The sequence below is a fragment of the Elaeis guineensis genome, chromosome 14, assembly GCF_000442705.2.
Source record: "Elaeis guineensis isolate ETL-2024a chromosome 14, EG11, whole genome shotgun sequence".
In the NCBI taxonomy this organism is placed as follows: Eukaryota; Viridiplantae; Streptophyta; class Magnoliopsida; order Arecales; family Arecaceae; genus Elaeis; species Elaeis guineensis.
Window position 1 is genome coordinate 5,756,031 of NC_026006.2, and position 15,335 is coordinate 5,771,365.

Below are 15,335 nucleotides of genomic sequence, written 5' to 3' on the forward strand. Positions count from 1 at the left end.
GAGTTTAAGATGAAATAGGCAAGAGAGAAGATCAAGGTATCTTACCTTGTCTTCGAAGAGAGCTCAGCTACAATCATTGGTGAGCACATGGGTTCAAACCGTCAACAATCAATAGAAGAAAAGGGAGAAAAAGATGAGTGGCGGCTGCGATATACATCGATGGTGAGGTTGGGGGTTTTAAGTAAAAGTGGAGGCTAGATTTTCCTAGCCACTGAAGAACTCATGATGGAGAATGACTTCTCTTCCATCGTGGTCCATCGGGACTCTCCCTTGTTTTTTATCTTTTGAACAGGAGAAGGGGCCTTCGGGCCTTTTGTTGGGTTTCCAGCTAGGCCAAGGGGCCCACCTAAATAGCTAGGTGTTACATCTTCTTCTCCTTTTGAAAATTTCATCCTCAAAATTTGACATACCCCAATTTACCAAAATATCTTGATATTTCTCATTCATCTGATCCTCCAGTTCTCAAGTAACCTCACGTTCTGTGTGATTACTATACTGGATCTTAACATAGTGAATCATGCATATTCTTAATACATGTTCCTTTCTGTCAACAATACGTATAAGCTGTTCATCATAAGACAAGTCTTCTCTAAACTATAAGGCACGAACTCTACCACATGGCTCGCATCCGAAATATACTTTCTTAATATAGAAATATGAAATATGTCATGAACTTCAGCTAACGAGGGTGGAAATGCCAATTATATGCTACAGCTCCAATTCTTTCTAGAATCTCAAAAGGGCCGATATACCAAGGATTGAATTTCCTACAAACTTCAAATCATATCACTCCTTTAGTGGGAGATACTCTAAAAAATACATGATCTCCAATCTAAAATTCTAATTCTTAGCTTCTATTATTTATATGGCTTACTTTCGGATGCTTTTTCTAGGCCTGCTCCCTCGACTCGTGCCGTCTTATTCAAAATCTCAATTATCTCTTCTCTCCCACTTCATACCTCAGAATGTACTATTCTTATAGAGAGAAATGCACTTTCACATCATCTTAACCTGAAATGGCTGAGGAGAGGAAAGGTTCTTTTTTAGGATACTCCTGGGAATAGATCTAGTGGAGATGGGGTGGGGCCTGTAGCTTAAAAGATTAGAGCATATGGCTACAAACCATGGTGTTGGGGGTTCGAATCGCTCCTCGCCCACAACCTTCCAAAAAGGAAAGGGCCTTTCCTCGTTTTTGATCTCGTCAACTCGAAACTCCTGGCTACACTTTTCTATCTGCTTTGAATTATTCGAAGGCATTTTCTAATTAATTGAATCTTTTCAAGTAGTTGCTAAATAATCTTAGGGCCCGTAATTCTTCTTTCACCCACATTATCCTAATAAATGGAAGATCTACATTTACTTCCATAAAGAGCTTCAAAAGAAGCCATCTATATACTCATTTGATAACTATTATTATAAGCAAACTCAACCAAGGGCAAGTGATGGTCGCAAAAATCTCTCATATCAATTACATAAGCTCTTAACATATCCTTTAAAATTTGAATGATCCTTTCTAACTGGCCATCAATCTAGGGGTGGAAAGCAATATCAAAATTAAGAGTGGTCTCCAAAGCTTTATGCGAACTTCTCCAAAAATATGCCACAAACTGTGAGTCCTTATTTGAAATAATAGATATAGAAACTCCATGCAACCTCACTATTTGCTCGATATGAAGTTCTACAATTACTTATATGTCATTCTTGTTATAAAGGCCAATAAGTGAGCTAGTTTTGTTAGTCTATCTATAATTACCTCTGTGGCATTATAACCCTTAGGAGTATGAGGTAACCCAAATATAATGTCTATTGCGATATGTTCCTACTCCCATTCAAGAATAGGAAGGGACTGCAACAATCTTGCTGGTCTCTGGTATTCTGCTTTTACTTGTTGACAAGTCAAGCATTGTGTCATGAATTGTGCAATCTCTTTTTTTATGTTATTCCAAATATTCTTCAGATCCTTATACATCTTGATGCTTCTAAGATGCACTATATACCTTGTGTTATGAGCTTCCTCTATAATTTCTCTTTTCAACTTAGAGTCATTTGGAATACAAATCATGTTATTATTAAGTCTTAATGATCCATCCTTGTGAATACTAAACTCTATCGGGAACCTAACTTCACATCACTTCTAATCTTTTGTAGCTGAGGATCATTTATTTATATGACCTTGATTCTTTCTATTAAAGTAGGTTGGACACTCAGGTTAGCCAATTGTGTATTAGGATTCTACAAACAAACTTCAACCTTTGCTCTCCTCGAATTTTCCAACATACTTTTCTAAGAGGTGAGTAAAGTAGCTATACCACTTGAAGATTTCCTGCGCAGTGCGTCGGCCACCACATTAGCTTTTCTCGGATGGTATTATATGGATAAATCATAATCTTTAAATGGTTTTACCTATTGATCTTCTTTGTCTCATTTTGAGTTCCTTTTGAGTAAAATGGTATTTCAGACTTTTATGATCAATATACACTTCACAAGATTCACTATACAAATAGTGTCTCTAAATTTTTAATGCAAATATAATAGTTGTCAGTTCAAGATCATGAGTAGGATAATTTTTCTTATAAAGCTTCAATTGTCGAGAAGTATAAGCAATTACCTTGTTATTCTGCATTAGTATACAACCCAATCCCTTCTTTAAAGTATTGCTATAAATAGTGAAACATATACCACTAGAAGGAATGGGGAAATAAGAGCCCATTACCAAATATCGCCTTAGCTCCTGAAAGCTTTATTCACATTCATCTGACCACTCAATCTTAACTCCTTTATGATTTAGTCGAGTCAAAGGTGCAACAGTACAAGAAAAACTCTCAACAAACTATCCATAGTATCTAGCGAACCCTAAGAAACTACGAATCTCCGAAATACTATTTGGCCTATTCCAGTTCACCACTACCTCCACCTGTTGGGATTCAGATACACAGTGAAAAATAGATTTTAAAATTTTTAAGCATGCATCAACAATTGATTATATAAGATCCGAACCTTAATCCCAAAATTATCTTGATGATTGCAATCCAACATAAATAAAACAATGAAAAAACAAGATGAAGAAAAATCTAGGAAATCTCGTTTCCTAAGTAGATGTGCATGCTAATTTTTTTAAAAAAAAATCTGATAGTGAAAATATTTCAGATCTGATTAAATCTAATTTAATCTATCATACATGCAATTGATCTAATCTGTTGGGTATAAAATATCCCCAGCCAAAGTTTGCAAAAGGCTGACCCTTCCAGGGCTTTACCGGCTTCTGACCTTCTGTGACGTCTTTCTGAACTCCCTCGACCATCCGGACTTCTCCGACAATGAGCTTCTCCATTCATCTACCGGGCCACTCCAAAAGCTCTCTAGACTTCGCTATCAGTCGATCTTCTACTGTGATCAACTATACTCCGAATCCCTTCCAGACTTCTTCCGGCCACGGACGACCCTACTCCGAACTTCTTCCAGAATTCGTCAATATCTGAGCTTCTCCGACAACGAGATTTCTACAGTAACCAGACTCCATCCAAGTTTCTACGATGGTCGACCGCCTTTCGGATTCCACCCGAGCTCCTGCGAGAGCCGAACTTCTATAGCAAGCAGTCTACTCCGAACTCCTACTGCAGACGGCCTACTCTGGATCTCTACTGTAAACAAATTTCTTCCGAACTTCTATTACGGGTAGACTTCAGTCGAGCTTCTTCGAAACTGGATCCCAGACGAGCTTCTACAATGGGACAGGCTCCACCAGCCAGATCACTACTCTGAGCTTCCACGACAATCGATCTTCGATCGAGCTTCTGCAATAAGCGGCCTCCTTTCGACCTTCTGCAAGAATCGGACTTCGTCTGAACTTCCATAGCGGATGGATTTCGGATGAGCTTCTACAACAGACGGGCTCCAGCAGCTGGATTTTTACAACGGCCTACTCTGGTTCTCTATTGTAAGCGAATTCCATTCGAGCCTCTACTGTAAACAAATTTCTTTCAAACTTCTATTACAGGTAGACTTCAGTCGAGCTTCTTTGAAGTCGGATCCTAGACGAGCTTCTACAACGGGACAGGCTCCACCAGTCGGGTCACTACTTTGAGCTTCCACGACAACCAATCTTCGATCGAGCTTCTGCAATAAGCGGCCTCCTTTTGACCTTCTGCAAGAATCGGACTCCGTCTGAACTTCCATAGCGGATGGATTCCAGACGAACTTCTACAACAGATGGGCTCCAGCAGTTGGATTTCTACAACGGCTGATCGCCTCTGGTATCTGTCGAACCTCCCCAGCCATCAACCTTCAATAGCATCGGCCGGACTTCAACAATGCCATCCAGACTTCCACAGGATCCCCAGACTCCTCCAGCGGATGAACCTCCCCAACGCCATCCGAGGTCCACCACCGACCGACCCTCTGTCAGATTCTTCGTGAAACCGGACTTTCCTAACAGAAAGTCCCTGTCCGAGCTCCTACAGCAGATGGTTTTCGCCTGCAGCATCAGTGCTCTAGGCACCCAACAACAGTAGACCCATCACAACCTTGAAAACATCCGAGCTTCTCCTAGATCGACGAGATAGAGAGCCATTCTGCTCCATCAGATGTCCCAGCCGAGCTTCAGCCGACAGGCCCAAACTCTCTGGCAAGTCACGATAATGGCCACTACCCCACTCCACTCTTTGTAACAGATTTCACGTGGTCCCACCACTCTCTAGCAAATCACGACAACGGACACCACTCCACTCTCCATAACAAACTTCACGTGGCTCTGAACGGTCCACTGATGTCACTACTCTCCGCAACAAACTCCGCGTGGCCCTGAACGGCTCACTACCAGGCAGTTACAGATGTCGCTATCAAGCGGTTACGCTCCTCCGTTTATAAAAGGGACCCTCCAGATACGTTATTCTCTAAGCTCTAAACTCTATCTCGAAACTCTGCTAAAATTTTTACTCGAGCACTCCATTTCTGTTGAAGCAGAGTATTGACTTGAGTATCGGAGGGTCTTGCCAGAGCACCCCCAACTCCGGTTTAGACTTCCCTTGCAGGTCCCGATGGCAGCCACGGTCATCTCAACTCCAGCTTCTCTGGCTTCGATGAAATTCTGCACCAATAGAATTGGTGCTAGAGGAAGGGCATTGTGTCTTCGCAGTACCTTTATTCTTAAAGGAGTGCTCAATGGGACTGACTCCGATCATCTTCTCCGACATCTTCATCCCCTTCTCCTTCTAGATCTCCACCCGATGCCTCCCCAAAAGGTATCCACCAGGCGATCCATGGCCTCCGCGGCCAGATCTCAGCGAGCTCTACAAGCTCCAGCCTCGTCTTCAATTTTTCAAGCTCCTCCTTCGGCAACGGCAGTCAGCATGGAGCAGTTCGATCTGCTGGTTCAGCATGTCAGAGGCCTCACCGAAGCAGTGCAGGCCATGTAGCAGCAGCAGCAACAGCCGCAGGCATCAGTACGATTGGAAAGAACATCATCGGAGTTTCAGAATCTAGCAATAGGGTGGGCCACTTGGGCCAGTCGCCCTGTCTTCCCCGGGAAGGGGAAGCAGAGGGTGGAGAGCCCTCAATCTAATCACGATTTCACCTCCGGAGGATCCCTACCTCTATTCTGCCAGAAGACCCTCGAGACTCACAGTCGAGAGGACCTCCTAGATCAAAAGCTCCAGAAGATGAACCGACGGATCGAAGAGCTCCGCCACGCTCCCTCTGCTTATGGTGAGGACATCTGTACTGACCCTCCTTTCTCTCAAATGATCATGCAGGAATTGATCCCGTCAAACTTCAAGCTCCCCCAATTCGAAAGCTACAATGGGACCTCGGATCTGGTTGACCACCTGGAGGCCTTTCGGACAATGATGCTGCTCCATGGCACTCCAAACGCCATCCTGTGCTGAGCTTTTTCGTCTACCTTGAAGGGAGCAGCAAGGAACTGGTACTCGATGCTGAAGCTGGGTACTATCTTCTCCTTTGATCAGATGAGCCACCAGTTTGTGGCTCATTTTGTTAGCAGCCGAAGTCTCCGGAGAGGTTCGGAGTCCCTTATCAACATCAAGCAGAAGGAGGGAGAATCCATCCGAACCTATGTCAATCGATTTAACGTCGCCGCATTGGAGGTCTGGAACTTGGACCAATCGGTTGCAATGACCGCCCTAAAGAGCGGTCTTCAAAAGAAATATCTTCTATTTTTTCTGAAAAAGAAGTATCCCAAGGACTTCGCTGATTTGCTGGCTCAGATCGAAGGATATGCCCGAGCAGAGGAAGCCTTCAAGTTGAAGAACGAGGAGGCTGCGAAGGAGCGGCAGGCGGGTGGCTCCAGCAAGCCCACAGCTGAAAAAGGGCCAAATGAAGCTCGGCCATGTTCTCGAACTCCTCCCGGACACAGACGTGTACGGACTCCTCTCCGAGCTCGTAAGTAGAGGAGCCCAGACCGTAGAGTTCGGCAGAGCTCTCTCCCAGAAAGATTCCACAGCTACGCCCCTCTTAATGCTCCAAAAGCCCAAGTGCTGATGGAGGTCAGGGAGCAGCTACCGAGGTCGGAAAGGATGCGCTCGCACCTCAGAAAGTACAATCCAAACAAATTTTGCCTCTATCATCGTGACCACGGCCACGACATGGAGGAGTGTATTCAGCTCCGAGATGAAATCGAGGAGCTCATTAGGCAGGGTCGGCTCGACAGATTCATCCGACACCGGCCTGAAGGTAGGGAGGATCGACCGAGGGCCCTGCCGCAATCGAAGCCGTCAAGGAGGGAGGAGCAACCTGAAGATCGACCTCCAATCGGGATCATCAACACCATCTCTGGAGGGCCCCGGAGGGGAGCGGTCAGTGGATCGGCCGGACCGCTCAAGCGGCAGAGAACTGAAGGATCTATAACCTTTACTGAAGAGGATGCCCGGGAGATTCAATTTCTCCATAATGATGCGGTTGTAGTTTCTTTAAATATTGCTGATTATGATGTACGCCGCATTCTTGTTGATAGTGGAAGCTCGACCAATATTTTATTTTATGATGCATTCTCAAAAATGTCCATCCCTAATGGTCGGTTGGGACCGGTTAGCTCTCCGTTGGTAGGGTTTACTGACGATGCTGTGCCAGTGGAGGGAGTAATAATTTTGACTGTAGTTGCAGGTCGGTATCCGAAACAATCTAGAGCACAAGTGGATTTTCTGGTAGTGAGGGCACCGTCTGCTTATAACGCAATACTCGGCTGACCTGACCTCAATGCCCTCCGAGCTGTAGTATCGACCTACCATTTGAAATTAAAATTTTTTACTAGCCAGGGGGTCGAAAAAGTCAGAGGAGATCAAGTCCTGACAAGACATTGCTATAACATAGCCCTACAAAGAAACGATCAGCCTAACCCCTGTCCGGTTGATGGATTGGACACTCGCGATGACCTGACTGAAGAACGGGGTGAGCCAATAGAAGATCTTGTCTCAATTCCTTTGAATGATGGGAATGAAGAGCACGTGGTGAAGATCGGCTCCAACTTGGGGAAAGAGGTGCGGACACAGCTTATCAATTTTCTACAAAAGAATGCGGATATTTTCGCTTGGGCTCCGACGGACATGTCAGAGATGGATGTTGAACTTATGGAACACCGTCTGGCTATTGATTCCAAACACTGACCGATGAAGGAAAAAATTCGAAGTCATGCACCGAAAAGACAAATGGCAATAGTTGAGGAAGTTGATAAACTCCTGAAAGCCGAGTTCATCAGAGAGGTCAACTATTCGAGCTCGGTCTCCAATGTGGTCCTGGTTAAGAAGGCGAATGGTAAGTGGAGGATGTGTATAGACTTCAAAAAGCTGAATAAAGCCTGCCCGAAGGACAGTTACCCTCTGTCCAGAATCGACCAATTAGTGGATGTAACCTCGGGCCACGAGCTTCTCACTTTCATGGATGCATTCTCTGGCTACAATCAAATCAGGATGGCATTAGAGGACGAAGAAAAAACTGCTTTTATTACTAACCTGGCCTTTATTGTTACAGGATCATGCCTTTTGGCCTCAAAAATGCAGGGGCGACCTATCAACGGCTGGTAAACAAGATCTTTAAAGAGCAGATCGGCCGCAACATGGAGGTCTACGTGGACGATATGCTCAAAAAAGTAAATCCTTGATGAACCACGTCGCCGATCTTGAGGAGACCTTCAGTGCCTTCTGAAAGTACAAGATGAAGCTGAACCCAGCCAAGTGCGCTTTTGGAGTAACCTCAGAAAAATTCCTGGGCTTTATGGTATCAGAGCACGGGATCAAAGCAAATCCAGAAAAGATTCGTGCCATCTAGGAAATGATCGTCCCGAGGTCAATAAAGAAAGTTCAGCACTTTACTGGGAGAGTAGCGGCTCTAAATCGCTTCATCTCAAGATCGATCGAGTGGTGCCTACCTTTCTTTCAGACTCTCAAGCAGTCGAAGAACTTCTGTTGGACCACTAGATGTCAGCAAGCATTCGAAGAACTGAAGAACTACCTCAGCTCATCTCCACTATTGGCAAAGCCCAAACTTGGAGAGGAGTTGTTCCTGTACCTGGCGGTCTCCCTTATGGCTCTCGCAGCAGTTCTGATTAAGGAAGAAGCAAAAATTCAACGGTCGATCTACTACATAAGCCAAGTATTGAGAGATACCGAAATTAGGTATACTAAGTTAGAGAAACTAACTTATGTCTTGTTGATTGCTGCTTGCAGGCTCCGACCTTACTTTCAAGGACACACCATAACATTGCTCACCGACCAGCCGATCAAGGCGGTTCTGCATCGAGTGGATGTCTCTAGAAGGATAGCGAAATGGGCAGTCGAGCTCACAGAGTTTGACATCGACTATCGACCTCGGCCAGCGATAAAAACCTAGATATTAGCAAACTTCATAGTGGAATGCACTATCCTGGAAGTGGCCAAACTTGGACGAGATGAAGCCGACAATCCAGGGCTCCAACCGAACTCCCTTGAAGAAAGAATAGATCTCCCTGATGGTTTTTGGACCCTCTATGTGGACGGTTCCTCCAACATGTCAAGCGCAGGTGCGGACCTGATCTTGATCAATCTAGATGGAATTATCGCAGAGTATGCGCTGCGCTTCGAATTTCCTACGATAAATAACGGAGCAGAATATGAAGCTTTGATTACAGGACTGAGGATCGCCAAAGAGTTAGAAGTAGATTAGCTTCAGGCCTACAGTGACTCTCAATTAGTAGTGGGGCAGGTCAGTGAAAATTATGAAGCTCGAGAGGACAGTATGGCCAAGTATCTCGAAAAGGTAAAGGAGATCATCCCTACCTTCGGCAGCTTCGACATCAGGCAGATCCCAAGAGCAAAAAATATCAGGGTTAACCTTCTCTCCAAGTTGGTTACACTGGCTCCGGTTGAACTGCCTAAGAAAGTCTTTTTCGAAGTTCTGAAGCACCCAAGTACGGAAGAATCACAGCTTGTGATGGAGATCAGCCATGAACCCAGCTGGATCGACCCACTGGTCGCATACCTCAAGGACGGGGTTCTTCCTCCTGATGCAAAAGAAGCTCGGAAGCTTAGGAACCAGACCTCCCGATATATCTTTTACGAAGGCAAGCTATACAAGAGGTCGTATTCTTTGCCCCTCCTGAAATATCTCTGGCCTTCTGAAGCCGACTTCGCCTTGAGGGAGGTACATGAGGGAGTCTGTGGAAGTCACCTGGAGGCCAGATCTTTATCTCACAAACTACTCCGATAAGGCTATTACTGGCCTACCATGTACCACGACTCCATCGAATATGTCAGAAGGTGTGATCGGTGTCAGAGATATGCAAATGTCCAAAGGCAACCTGCCTCCGAACTTACACTGTTGAGTGTCCCAAGGCCATTTACGCAATGGGGGATGGATATCCTCGGACCTTTTCCCATGGCATCCGGACAGCGAAAGTTCCTCCTGGTGGCAATAGACTATTTCACCAAGTGGATCGAAGCTGAACCTTTGACAAAAATCACAGAAGATAAAGTGCAGGACTCCATTTGGAAGTCACTTGTTTGTAGGTTCGGTTTATCCAGAACCCTCATTACTGATAATGGGCGGCAATTTGCTGGAGCAAGGTTTACTGAATTCTGCGAGGACTTAAATATCTCCCATAACTTCACTTCGGTAGCCCATCCGCAGGCAAACGGCGAGGTCGAGGTGACTAACAGGACTCTATTCCAAGGAATCAAGGAGAGACTTGAAAAAGCAAAGGAAACTTGAGTAGATGAGCTTTATCATGTGTTATGGGCATACCGAACTACTCAGAGATCGCCCACAGGGGAGACCCCCTTTGCCTTAGCCTTTGGGACAGAAGCCGTGATCCCGATTGAACTCAAGCTTCCATCGACGCGAGTCGTGGCATTCGACGAGCAGCGCAATCCACAAGATCTCAAGGCCAACCTCGACTTGTTAGAAGAAAAGTGGGAGACAGCTCAAGTTCAGATGGCGGCTTACAAGCAGAAAGTGGCCTGCTACTACAATTCCCGGATCAAAAGCAAAGCCTTCAGAGTGGGGGACCTGGTACTTCGGTGAGCCGCTATCTCACAACCTTAGAATCAAGAGAAACTTGCTCCAAACTGGGAAGGCCTGTATGAAGTCAAGGAGGTAGTCTGGACCAGAACATACTATCTAAAAGAGCTCGGAGGAGCAGACCTTCCACGACCATGAAATTCAAAAAATCTGCAAATGTATTACTAATAACCTTACCTTAAATAAAAGTTTCATATTTGCATATTTTTTCCTTTAGCATGAGCTTATAACGATAGAAAATAACTCCCTCATACAATCGAAATTAAGCATGTTAGGAACAGGAGAAAAATCTCATCCTAACATGAGCAAAGTCGAAGGTCCGGTTACTTAAAGATCGGATGGGGGGAGAGGCCCTTGCAACGGTCCTTATGTGCCCCCACAACCTTGTTAGGAATAGGAGGAGAACCTCGTCCCAACATAAGCAAAGTCGAAGGCCCAGTTGCTTAAAGACCGGATGGAGGGAGAGGCCCTTGCAATAGCCCTTATGTGCCCCCACAGTCTTGTTAGGAACAGAAGGAGAACCTCATCCTAACATGAGCAAAGTCAAAGGCCCGATTACTTAAAGACCGGATGGGGAGAGAGGCCCTTGCAACGGCCCTTATGTGCCCCCACCACCTTGTTAGGAACAGGAGGAGAACCTCGTCTTAACATGAGCAAATTCGAAGGTCCGGTTACTTAAAGACCGAATGGGAGGAGAGGCTCTTGCAACGGTCCTTATGTGCCCCCACAGTCTTGTTAGGAATAGGAGGAGGACCTCATTCTAGCATGAGCTGAAATTGACTATGTCGGGGACAGGAGAAAAATCTCGTCCTAACACAAACAAAGATTCGGTTGATCAAGACCGAATGAGGAGAAAAGCTTCCTCAGCGGCTTCTTTACATCCCCACAATCCTGCTAAGAGCAGAGGAAAAATCCTCGTCTAAAGAGAAAATCCTCACCCAAATAAAAAGAAAAAGGAAGATAAGAAGGGAAGGCGACGAACTACCCCAGCGATAAGCGAAAAACAAACTACATCAAAGACACAATGGATCTCGTCTCAACGAGGAAGGATACTCCTATCAAAAATCCTCAGTCGCTAAGAGAGAGCTCAACACAGGCCGAGGAGAAATCGACTCCCTCAAAGTAATGAGAAGTTCGGGTCCCCAAGCTCGAGCATCGGGAGGAAGCGTCAAACTTAAATGGCCTCGAAACGACCTACGGTCATAAACAAAAAGGGGCAAATCAATGCGGCGGTGATCAAGAACCTTCAAACAACATCGACATCGAACAAGACAAAAGACAAAAGAAGTTCGGTAAATGACAACTTAATATAAAATGGATAAGGTAATGGAAAATTTTCTTTTCATTTCATTAGTGAAGTGTACATTACAAAGCCTTGAAGGCCAAAAAAGAAAAACGACGAGAAAAAAAAAAGAATACATGGAAGGATGAAAGATAAAAAAAAGGGCTCTGAAAAAGCTCGGCTTCTTCCGACTTCGAGCTCTCGGTTTCAATCCTTATTAGAGATTGCTTTAAGTTTTCGACTTCTTCTTTCAGTTCCATCTTTCTTAGTAGCATCTCCCGGTACATCTGGTGGAACCACCGGCTTTCGTCCTCCGACTCCCGAAGCCTCTTCCTCAGGACCTCGGATTTTGCCTCGGCATCTTTGACCGCCTGCTGCTCGTAGACCAGCTGAATCTTTAGCTACTGTAGTTCGGCCTTCTCCTGCCCAAGGGCCACAGACAGCTCTGTCATGGTCCCCCTCAAGGAGCGGAGCTCGTCGGAGCCTTATGCAGAGGCAGGTTGGACTCTCTCAGACGACTGCCTCTGAAGGCGGGCAACTTCGTCCGTCACCATTTTGAGCTTCCCTCGGTAGTCCTCTACCTGTCCGCACCAGCCGGTCCGGTAGGCGTTATAGTTCACCTCAGCATCCTGCAGCTGCTTTTGAAGGTCGAAGAATTTGATCGACCAGTCTCGATCACGTTCGGCCTGAGTTGCGAGCCAGGACGAGCTTCCTTCCAACTGGTCAATCTTTTCTCGTGCAGCCGCCAGCTCAACTTCGAGAGAGTTGATCTTGGAAGCCTGAGTCCAAGATCGATCGCTGGTGTATTTTCGGAGTTCCTCAAGCTCCGCCATGAAGTCGGCCTTCCTCCGGGTGTATTCCATAAAACCCTTCTTGTGGAGGTCCCGAAAGCGAGTAGCCTCCGCAGTGACCTCTGAATGGCTCTCCCTCAGCCGGTGAAGTTCATCATCCAGTTTCTTGGATTTCTTCGTCAACTGACGAACTTTCCTTCTGAAGTCTTGAATCATTGACTTCAGAGGAATCCCCTGTGGCAGGGGAAGAGCTTCGGCAGGGTACTATCGTTGGGAGACAAGAGCACCATGACTCAAATTAGTGCAAGAAGACAAAAGAGAAGGGAAAGAATACAGAATAAGAAAAAGGGGGCTCTCTGTAAAGAAGAATCCGATTTCATTGATTATATAATTTTTAAGTACAAGAGAAAGAAGAAAAATCAGCCCAAAAGAAAAATACAAAATTAGAGATTTCGGACCTTTGGGGCAGAAGTGGGGGGGCTCGGCGCCCCCAAAAGGTTGGTAGTGGCAGCCGCAGCAGTCGAAGCGGTCCCGACTGGAGGAGGACCGATAGTGGCTTCGGAAGGTCCGGCTTCATCGTCGAACGCCTCATCTAGGAAGCCGAAGTCCAGTTCGGAAAACTTTTCGGCCACCTTCTCTTGGCAGAGTTTGAAACCCTTGATGAAGGCATCCTGGCCGAATTGGACCTGCAGATCCTCCATCTCGGAGGAGGCCTTGAACTCCTCCACTGCTCAGGCCCCTACCTCTGAGATCAGGGACGGGATCCACACTTTTAGCTCGAAAACCTATGCCTTCAGTTCAACGACCTCAGCCTCTGCCTTCTTTCTCTCCTCCTCCAAGGTGGCCCTCAGTTTGGACGAGGTTTGTCCCTCCTTCTGCAGTGCCTCCTGGAGACTTGTGACCTCGGCGATCTTCTCCTCGAGGCGGGTGGCCTCAGCCAGGCGACCTTCCTCCTCCAGGGTTGCCTCCCTCTTGACGATCTTCATCGCCTCGATGTTGGCGATGAGCTGGTGTCCAATCTGCAAGAGAGGCTGGGGAGTCAACATAAAGGCTAAAGAGTAAATTAAGTAAAGAAGCAAGAAGGAGGAAAAAATGAATTAACCTACTTTGAGAAAAGATCCTAGAGAGTCTCAGACCCGCAGCTCAGGATCAGCAAGGACGATCCTCTGGATGATCTCGGGCAGAATGCACCCTTCGACCAGCCTCTTTATTAAATCCCTATTGTTGAAGAAATTTTCCCCCAGATCTTTCTCGGAGCCGTCGGTCCCCTTGACGGCAGCCTTGCGGCTGCGGCTCTTGCGGACCAGGATTTTCTTTCTCCTCCTCCTTTCGGCCCTGGATGTCCCCTCGGGACGAGCCTCTGGAGCGGGATCCTCGGCCGAGGGGCTCCTTGAAGAGGCTCGGGGGACTTCGGGTTCGATGTCAGAGGGGACGTCGACGGCAACGGCCACCTGAGCAGGCACGATCGAGCTTGTCTCTTCTGTCCTGGCTCTCTTCGCCGACCCCGAAGTTGAGGCACCTTTTCTCTTGTGGGTCTTGAGACCCTGGGCTAACCTCCGAGCCACGCCTGCATCCATGTCTGCAATAAAAGAAGATCAACATGGCTCAGAGATAGAATAAGAGAAAGGGGAAGCAGCAAAAAAAAAAATGATACCGACAGGGTTAAGAGGACTCAGGCCAATATTGAACAAGAGTTGTCCTTCAGGAGTTCAGAGAGGAGGGGGGCTTGATAGACCTCGAGCTTTTTGGAGGCTTCGAGGTCGTCCCTTTCCAGGCTAGAAGCCCAGCGGACGGAATCTCTCAGAGAGCCCCAAGGGGGTAATCCTAGCTCCAAGGTCGGGCATCGGACATAGAAGAACCTCTCCTTCCAGTTGTGGATAGAAGAGGGGGCGCCTTTCAGCAACCTCTTTCTATCGAACTGGGAGGAGAAGTACCACCAGTCCTTTACCGAAGGGTGACGCTTGAAGGTATAGAAATTCTTGAACAGAGAAAGGGTTGGCTAGACTTCAGCTAGGTGACAGAGGGAAAGAAATCCTATCAAAAATCTAAAGGAGTTCAGTGCTACAGAAACTAAAGAAATGTTTAAAAAGTGGAAGAGAGCGATGACAAAAGGCGGAAGCGAAAGTCAAAGTCCGGCATGGAAAGCCTCTTGGTATAAACAGAGGCAGCCAGGGAGAGGAGTGTTGGCCCGGCCAGTTGGTTCGGGAAGCTCCAGCTCGTACTCCAGAGAAATCCCGTACTGAATCCTAATCAGTGAGAGTTCCTTCGGAGTCAGAGAGCAGGGGATAGTGTCTGGTATAAAGATCGGATAAGGTTCATCTACGAAACTGAGGTTTTCAGGAGCTGGGACAGACGAACTCCTAGAACTACTAGAGGAAGAAGTGCTGGAGGACATTATGGATCGAGCAAAAACCCTAAAAATCTCTTAAAAATTGGAAAAAATAAGAGATGGGGTGCTTGCGAAAGACTGAATAGGCAGAATGTAACAGAAGAAAAATGGAAGAACAGCAAAAAAAAAGCGAAGAGGGGAGTACTGGAACTAACCTAGACTGGTCCAAGAAGTGCAGAGGTGTGGAGAAGGGGATCGACCCGAAGAACGCTTAAGGCCGAAAGGGATGGAGCTCTCGAGGAAGAAGAAGAAGGGCACCAACAGGAGGCAATGTGAAATTCCTGAAAGGGGGGAGCGGGTTTAAATAGGCAATAGGGCCCGATGCAGTAATGATTGCGGATCTCCTCTGGCCGACCTACACTCGCCGCGT